The sequence below is a fragment of the Mytilus californianus genome, unplaced genomic scaffold, assembly GCF_021869535.1.
Source record: "Mytilus californianus isolate M0D057914Y unplaced genomic scaffold, xbMytCali1.0.p SCAF_4, whole genome shotgun sequence".
In the NCBI taxonomy this organism is placed as follows: Eukaryota; Metazoa; Mollusca; class Bivalvia; order Mytilida; family Mytilidae; genus Mytilus; species Mytilus californianus.
In genome coordinates this window covers 15,346,609-15,354,524 of record NW_026262690.1, presented here as the reverse complement: position 1 = coordinate 15,354,524, position 7,916 = coordinate 15,346,609, and the positions used below count along the sequence as shown (strand labels likewise).

Genomic DNA, 7,916 nt, shown 5'->3' with positions numbered 1-7,916 from the left:
GGAAGGTTTCTGAGCTTTAAAACATACAATCCTTTATAGACCAAACATAAACAACACGGAATGGTTCTGAGCTTTAAAACATACAATCCCTTTATAGACCAAACATAAACAACACAGAAGGGTTCTAAGCTTGAGAACATACAATCCCTTTATAGACCAAACCGAAACAACACTGAAGGGTTCTGAGCTTTAGAACATACAATCCATTTATAGACCAAACCTGAACAACACAGAAGGGTTCAAAGCTTTAGAACATACAATCCATTTATAGACCAAACATAAACAACACGGAAGGGCTCTGAGCTTTAGAACATACAATCCCTTTATAGACCAAACCTGAACAACACAGAAGGGTTCAAAGTTTAGAACATACAATCCATTTATAGACAAAACCTGAACAATACAGAAGACGTCTGAGCTTTAGAACATACAATTCATTTATAGACCAAACCTGAACAACACTGAAGGGTTCTAATCTTTAGAACAAACAATCCATTTATAGACCAAACATGAACAACATGGAAGGGTTCTGAGCTTTAGAACCTACAATCCATTTATAGACCAAACTTGAACAACACGGAAGTGTTCTAAGCTTTAGAACATACAATCCATTTATAGACCAAACATAAACAACACGAAATGGTTCTGAGCTTTAGAACATACATTCCATTTAAAGACCAAACCTAAACAACAAGGAAGGGTTCTAAGCTTTAGAACATACAATCCATTTATAGACCAAACCTAAACAACACTGAAGGGTTCTGAGCTTTAGAACATACAATCCATTTATAGACCAAACATAAACAACACAGAAGGGTACTGAGCTTTTGAACATACAATCCATTTATAGACCAAACCTGATTAACACGGAAAGGTTCTATGCTTTAGAACATACAATCCATTTATAGACCAAACCTAAACAACACAGAAGGGTTCTGAGCTTTAGAACATACAATCTTTTTATAGACCAAACCTAAACAACACAGAAGGGTTCTAAGCTTTAGAACATGCAAGCCATTTACCGACTAAACCTGAACAACACGGAAAGGTTCTAAGCTTTAGAACATACAATCCATTTATAGACCAAACCTAAACAACACTGAAGGGTTCTGAGCTTTAGAACATACAATCCATTTATAGACCAAACATAAACAACTCAGAAGGATAATGAGCTTTTGAACATACAATCCATTTATAGACCAAACCTAAACAACACAGAAGGGTTCCGAACTTTAGAACAAACATCCATTTATAGACCAAACCTAAACAACACAGAAGGGTTCCGAACTTTAGAACAAACATCCATTTATAGACCAAACCTAAACAACACAGAAGGGTTCCGAACTTTAGAACATAAAATCCATTTATAGACCAAACATTAACAACACAGAAGGGTTCTGGCTTCAGAACATAAAATCCATTTATAGACCAAACCTAAACAACACAGAAGGGTTCCGAACTTTAGAACATAAATCCATTTATAGACCAAACCTTAACAACACAGAAGAGTTCTGGCTTTAGACATAAAATTCATGATTTATAGACCAAACAAATGACACAAGAAGGGTTCTGAAAATGATATTCAAACTTTTACCCATTTAAAATATATAAAAGGTTAACAACATGAAAGGGATGCAGCTCTTACTCGAGTGCATACACAAATATATCAAAGTAATATAAAATGAATGCAAAATTGTAACGTACTGATTGAAAAGACAGAGCGAAACATACCTCCTGTATGCACGGAACAACTCGGTCGTTAACACTTTTGATATTGTAAATTAACACCAGTAAACATCCAAGACAATAAAACTAAAATCAAAATAGTCAACATGTTGGTAGCGTTAAAACAATGATAATGCCAGATAATTATATAGTACCTTTGAGTCAAACACGGATCAAGAAGAATCAGCAAATAAATTTAGTGTCAAAACAAAGATATAAACGGGTTGTGAATCACCAGAACAAGATGGAAAATGATTGATAAATCGCGTTAAGTTACAGTAGTAAACTGGTGTTCAGATATCATAAGTTGATTAAGAAAATTGCCTTAGTCGTGTTTTGCACATTTAATTTGTTTTTAGAATTTTCGGTTTTTAATGCATTACAATTTCGTTTTTAGAAAGATTGGAACTAGTTCCAAGTCTTTCATAAGGCACCGGCCTCCGAAAAAACAAGTAGACAGACTATCTATAAAACCAGTTTACACTGACATATAGTTCCCAATTGTTCTCCTCATTTTAACAAACAATAAGACAAATGTCTTAATTTTTTTCTTTTTTAAAAACCTGCTTCTGGTAAACATGAAATCACTTTCAATAAAAAACCTTTGAACAATCCTCGTTACTTTCCATTATGTCAAAAGATTTTAAAAACAAGAATGTGGATGCCCCACTCGAACGGACGCACAGACTGAAAAACATAATGCACTAGGTGGGACATATTAATCAGTAAACCTTCTAAAATTAAGATATTAAAATAATTTGCCACAAAAATTAGAATTTCATTGATGTGAAAATAACCCTTTGCCACCCAATCTAATTAAAATTAAATCTCCGCACTTGCTCCTCGTTGTTTATATGTCGCGCGTGGGAGATCTAACAACAGCCGCTTGAGGGTCATGTCTAGGGTCAAATTTGGTGAACTTTGACCGACCAATCAGCGTGCAGAAAATCAATTTCGATTAACCAATCAGCGACGGGCTTGTATACCATTATCGGATCGTTAAAAAACATGGATGCGCCCTGTTTGGACAACGTTTTGACAAAAGTTTTGCCAAAATTTGGTATAAATGATATAAAGAAGGAGGAAAAGGAAATTTTAGAGTGTTTAGTTAACAAGAAGAAGTGCGTGGCTGTACTACCGACTGGTTTTGGCAAGTCACTGCCGTTTCAACTGTACCTTCCAGTTGTCCGGGAGGTTATTGTAAAATTGAAAACAGTTCTGACTGAAAAGTTTAAGTCTGTTGTCCCTTAGTAGCTCTGATGCAGGACCAGGTGGAAAAATTCTCGCACATTGGAAATATTACTGCTGCATACAAAGGTTAGTATAACTTTAAGCATGCAGTGGTAGTAAGGCTTCAATAAATGGAATAGTCTATACTATAGTATTTAATGCCATTTATACACCTAATTTATATTATAATTATTATGTTGGCAGTGTTGTATAATAAAGATGTTTATAACACATGAGAAATCAGTTAGGGGGTGACATGTTATCCCCCTGTACAGTGGCGGATCCAGAACTTTTTGTAAGGGGGCCCACTGACTGACCTAAGAGGGGGCCCGCTCCAGTCATGCTTCAGTGATTCCCTATATAATCAACTAAATTTTTCCCACAAAGGGGGGCCTAGGCCCCCCTGGATCCGCCTATGCTGTTGGAGCTACTTATATAATTAATGCAATGCCTCTATCTTACAAAAATGTATTAAGACGTTATTCCCACACCTTATGGTGTCTAGATGCAGGGCCCCCTTTTCCATAGTCCTGGATCCGCATCTGACCAGGCAAAGATGTACTTGTATGCCTTATCAAATAAAATAAAATTTATTTGCAGGAACATACCAGTGATCTGGAAGGATTTTTTCTCTATGGGCCCAGGGCCCCCCAAAAATAAATTCAATGAGCCATTTTTAGAATTAATGGGCCATGTTGTCAAATGAGTGGGCCATTCGTTTACAATAAAAAAAATAAATAAAAAAAGTGTATATTTCACTGTACTTACAAGTATGATTCTAATTAATATCATGGATATTGTTCCTGTGATTTTGTAATTTCAATTTCAATGAATATACAATAACTTCTTCCAAACCGGGCAATATTTACGATAACCTTTATTTACAATGTTAAAACTTGTACTGTTCCCTTGTTCATGTTCATGGTTTTTTTTAAATTAAATTTGGGTCTTCGTCGATACCATACTTATTCCAGACGTTCCGTATTAGAGGACGTTTCTGACATTTCCTCTGCACTTGTATTATTATTTCTCTAATTCTTTGTCAATTTATCCCTTTCTGCACCCATTGTATAAAAAAAAATTTAATCAACGTGTGGTTCGTTTGATCTCAGTTCTTCATTGGTTAAAATCCGATTATGACGTCGAAATTTCTTGCTTTCCTCTGAATTTCCTATTGTGACGGCATGAAAAAAGGCGACCATGCCTGATGACGTCACATAGAAAGAACACATCTTTTTGCAGATCATTCGAAAAGAAGGAATAAATTTGCCTGCGTATTGTTTGAAAATCATTAGAGAAACAGATTCCACAACCAAATCTCGTGTAATACGATATTTATCCACTCTCGACAGTTAAATTTTAAATATTTAAAACGCTCGGCGAGCCTCGCGTTTTAAATTTGAAAATTTAACTGTCTCGAGTGGATAAATATCGTAACACACTCGATGCAGTGGTAGAATCTATATTACTTCATCTCACAGTAGAGAGCAACGTTAATCGATAAGACACAACAACAATTCGCTGAAGGCATGTTTACAAAATGTCAAAACGAGCCAAAGACCAAAAAAATTGACAAGGACAGTTAAGCCCCTTTTATGGAGACAAATACTATGCTATTCATAAAAAGGTTTTTGGATTTTTCAATCGAAATAATAGCAAGCTTACTTAAAAGATTATAATTAGGTACAAGCCAATTTTCACAAATTTAAAGTTGTTTATAAAAAAATTATATCATGAATGATGGTTTATTACGTTTTTTGGGTTATCAGTCATACTGCATTTTGCTAATATTACCATAGGAAAACACCCGAGACGTCCCAAAAATATATAGGTGCTCCTATCATTGGAGTAAACACTACACAGTTGTGTACTCACACATGGCGGCACGAAATACGATCGGAAATCCATTTGACGATATCTCAACGTTTCAAAACGAAGTGAAAAATATCATGCGCCACGCGGGCGCTTACATTTGTCACTCTATGCGCCATTTCTGGTCGATAAGCGCAAGGCGCACGTCCTTCCCGATCACTGCATACATTTAAACTTCAGTATATCAACACATACACATGACTAACAGTAACAAAGCAGTAATATGAAACTTAGATATACATGAGCAAAGTTAAAAAAAAACTGCAGAAGCAGTTGATCATAGCCATGGTAGCACATAAATTTGTCTCATTTCACCGAGAACAGATTGTATCGGTCATATTGCCAGTATTTTACAGTCGTTTTGGCCATAATGCTAGTTCTTCATACTTTGTATAAAGATATATACTACATGTTGTATTTATGAAGCACCAGAGTCCAAGGGAAATGTTGTTAATTACATGTACTAATAAACTATCTCAAAACAAATATACATGCATATAAGAATAAGAAGATGTCGTACATGTACAAGACTTGAAGTAAAATTGCCAACTCAACTCTCCACCAGACAACAAATGACAAAGTTTACAACTATAGGTCACCATCTGACCTTCAACAATGAGCAAAATCATACAGCATAATCAGCTTTACATGGCTCAGAAACGTGCGGGAAACTTAATTTTTAAATTAGATTGTTATTTGTCATGTTTGTGTTAAACAATGAAAAAATAAAAAAAAATATGAATAAGTGCAGTCTAAAAGACCTTGTTGGATGGCAAAACAGATACATTGGCAGAAACATCTCAAAATCGAGAAAATATGCCATGCATTCATTGAAATCTCAGCTATATTCATTTCTGTATTGGACTTTACAACAATAAGAATTATTTCATTGGATTTCAATCTTTAATCAAACGCAGTGAAATGGAGAAAGGGTATTTGTACAGAGTACATTTAAATTATAGAAGTTATCATAGGAATATGTCTTTTTGGAGACTGCCCACCTACATTTTTTTTTGCGTTTTAGGATCATCTTCCCCAGAGTGACGATCAAATCAAAGAGGGGTTGATAGATGTCATTTTTGCATCTCCAGAAACATTGGTTGGGGATCCCTATTGGAGAACTTGTTTAAAGAAGTTGAACATTAAGTTGGTTGTAATTGATGAGTTTCACACAATAGCAATTTGGTAAGTGGATACAATGTTTATTCCCCATGTTCATTTCTATTCCCACATTTACAGGACGTATTATGGTATACCGTTGTCTATATAAAAAAGAATAGTGGTAGGATTGCCAATGAGACAACTCTCCACAAGTGACCAAATGACACAGAAATAAACAACTATAGGTCACCGTACGGCCTTCAACAATGAGCAAAGCCCATACCGCATAGTCAGCTAACAAAGGCCCCGAAATGACAATGTAAAATAATTCAAACGAGAAAACAAAAGGCCTAATTTATGCATAAAAAATGAACGAAAAACAAATACAAATGTATGTAACACATAAATAAATGACAACTACTGAATTACAGGCTCCTGACTTGGGACAGGCACTATACAGAATGTGGCAGGGTTAATTAAACATGTAAGCGGGATCCCAACCCTCCCCTAACCTGTGACTGTCTGTCAATCGTCAACCTGTCAGACAGTAACTCAAAAACTATTCAACTAATTTGCATGAAACTTTGATGAATTGTTTCTATATATTGATGTGTACTCCCTTCCCATTTTTATGAATTTAGATTTTCAAAAATATAGAAGTAAAAAATTAAGACTACTGGTACAGAACTGTACAGCTTTCAAGAACGAGATAACCTAATACTAAAAAGTAAGCTCTTTTAAGACCACTACTTGCAAAATGATGAACCATAACAATGTAATTATAAGAATGTATGAAAAATAAAACCCTAAACAAATGTGATAGACAGCAACCAACAACAACTACTGATTGATAGGCTGTTACATAACAATATGGACAAGCACATACATGTATTTAATTTTGTTTTGCCATAAGAAGTAACAATCTAGGCAAGAGGTGCTGATATTTACCTTTATAAAAGTTTTTATAGAAGTACTTATTTCTATTTTTCTTTCAGGGGCCAAGATGAAGGAGACAGAAAAAAGGATTGAAAATGGTTTTCAAATGTAGGTGAACTAAGATCCCTCTTTTCAGATGCTACAGTATTGGCTTTAAGTGCAACTTGCACTGTAAGCTTTAGGAAAAAAGTCATGAAATATTGCAGCTAGCAGTTACACAACAGAAATTAATTTATCACCAAACAAGTCTAATATTAAACTAGTACATGTATCTTCCAAAATTAAAAGTTAAATTGAAATGGGAATGACATGGTTAGTAGATGCATTAGAGGAAAAAAGTCAGGACTTCCCACGTACACTTTTGTATTGTTCATCGATAAATGACACTTCCAAACTTTATAAATACATTGTAACAGAATTGCCACATTGTGCCAAGTATATTGAGATGTTCCATTCTGAAACTCCAGATGTTAACAAAAACATCATAATTAATGCATTGAAGGAGGAAAGTAGTGTTTTGAGACTTATTTTGTCAACCAGTGCCCTGGGAATGGGTTTAGATGTAAAAAAGTGTAGTGGAGTGGTATTATTTGGACCTCCAAATAATCTGGTAGATTTGCTGCAAGAAATAGGGCGAGTGGGGAGGGATGGAAATCCATCAGTTGCCATTATCCTATACAATGGATACCACTTGCAGAAGTTGAAACCGGAAGTTAAGGCAATTCTTAAAGCTAAAGATTGTAGGAGAAAGGATCTAATGTGTAATTTCCTCAGAAATTCAGACTTGGATGATTTGATGAAGAAAGAAAGCAGGAAACATTCATGCTGTGACTTGTGTACTAAGTCTTGTAATTGTGAATCCTGTGATATGTTACCTCTTGAGAAGTTATTTCTGTCAGAACAAGTTGTTGAGGAGCTCGAGGAGCAAGAAGATGCTGCTGTTTCAGATAGCGATACTGAAGACTACAATTTGTCGGCCTATGAATACTTCGAAGATCTTGATATGGCTTTATTAGAAATACAAGATGATTAAAACAGTTGATATTTATTTA

At 35.0% G+C, this 7,916-nt stretch overlaps 1 long non-coding RNA gene across 1 annotated transcript; it reads left to right on the top strand.

Moving 5' to 3' along the window:
- Positions 1-2,539: 2,539 nt before the first annotated feature.
- LOC127737553 (uncharacterized) lies at positions 2,540-7,916 on the top strand. Its single transcript, XR_007999684.1, has 3 exons — positions 2,540-3,042; positions 5,852-6,012; positions 6,924-7,916. It is a non-coding gene; the product is annotated as an uncharacterized LOC127737553 (long non-coding RNA).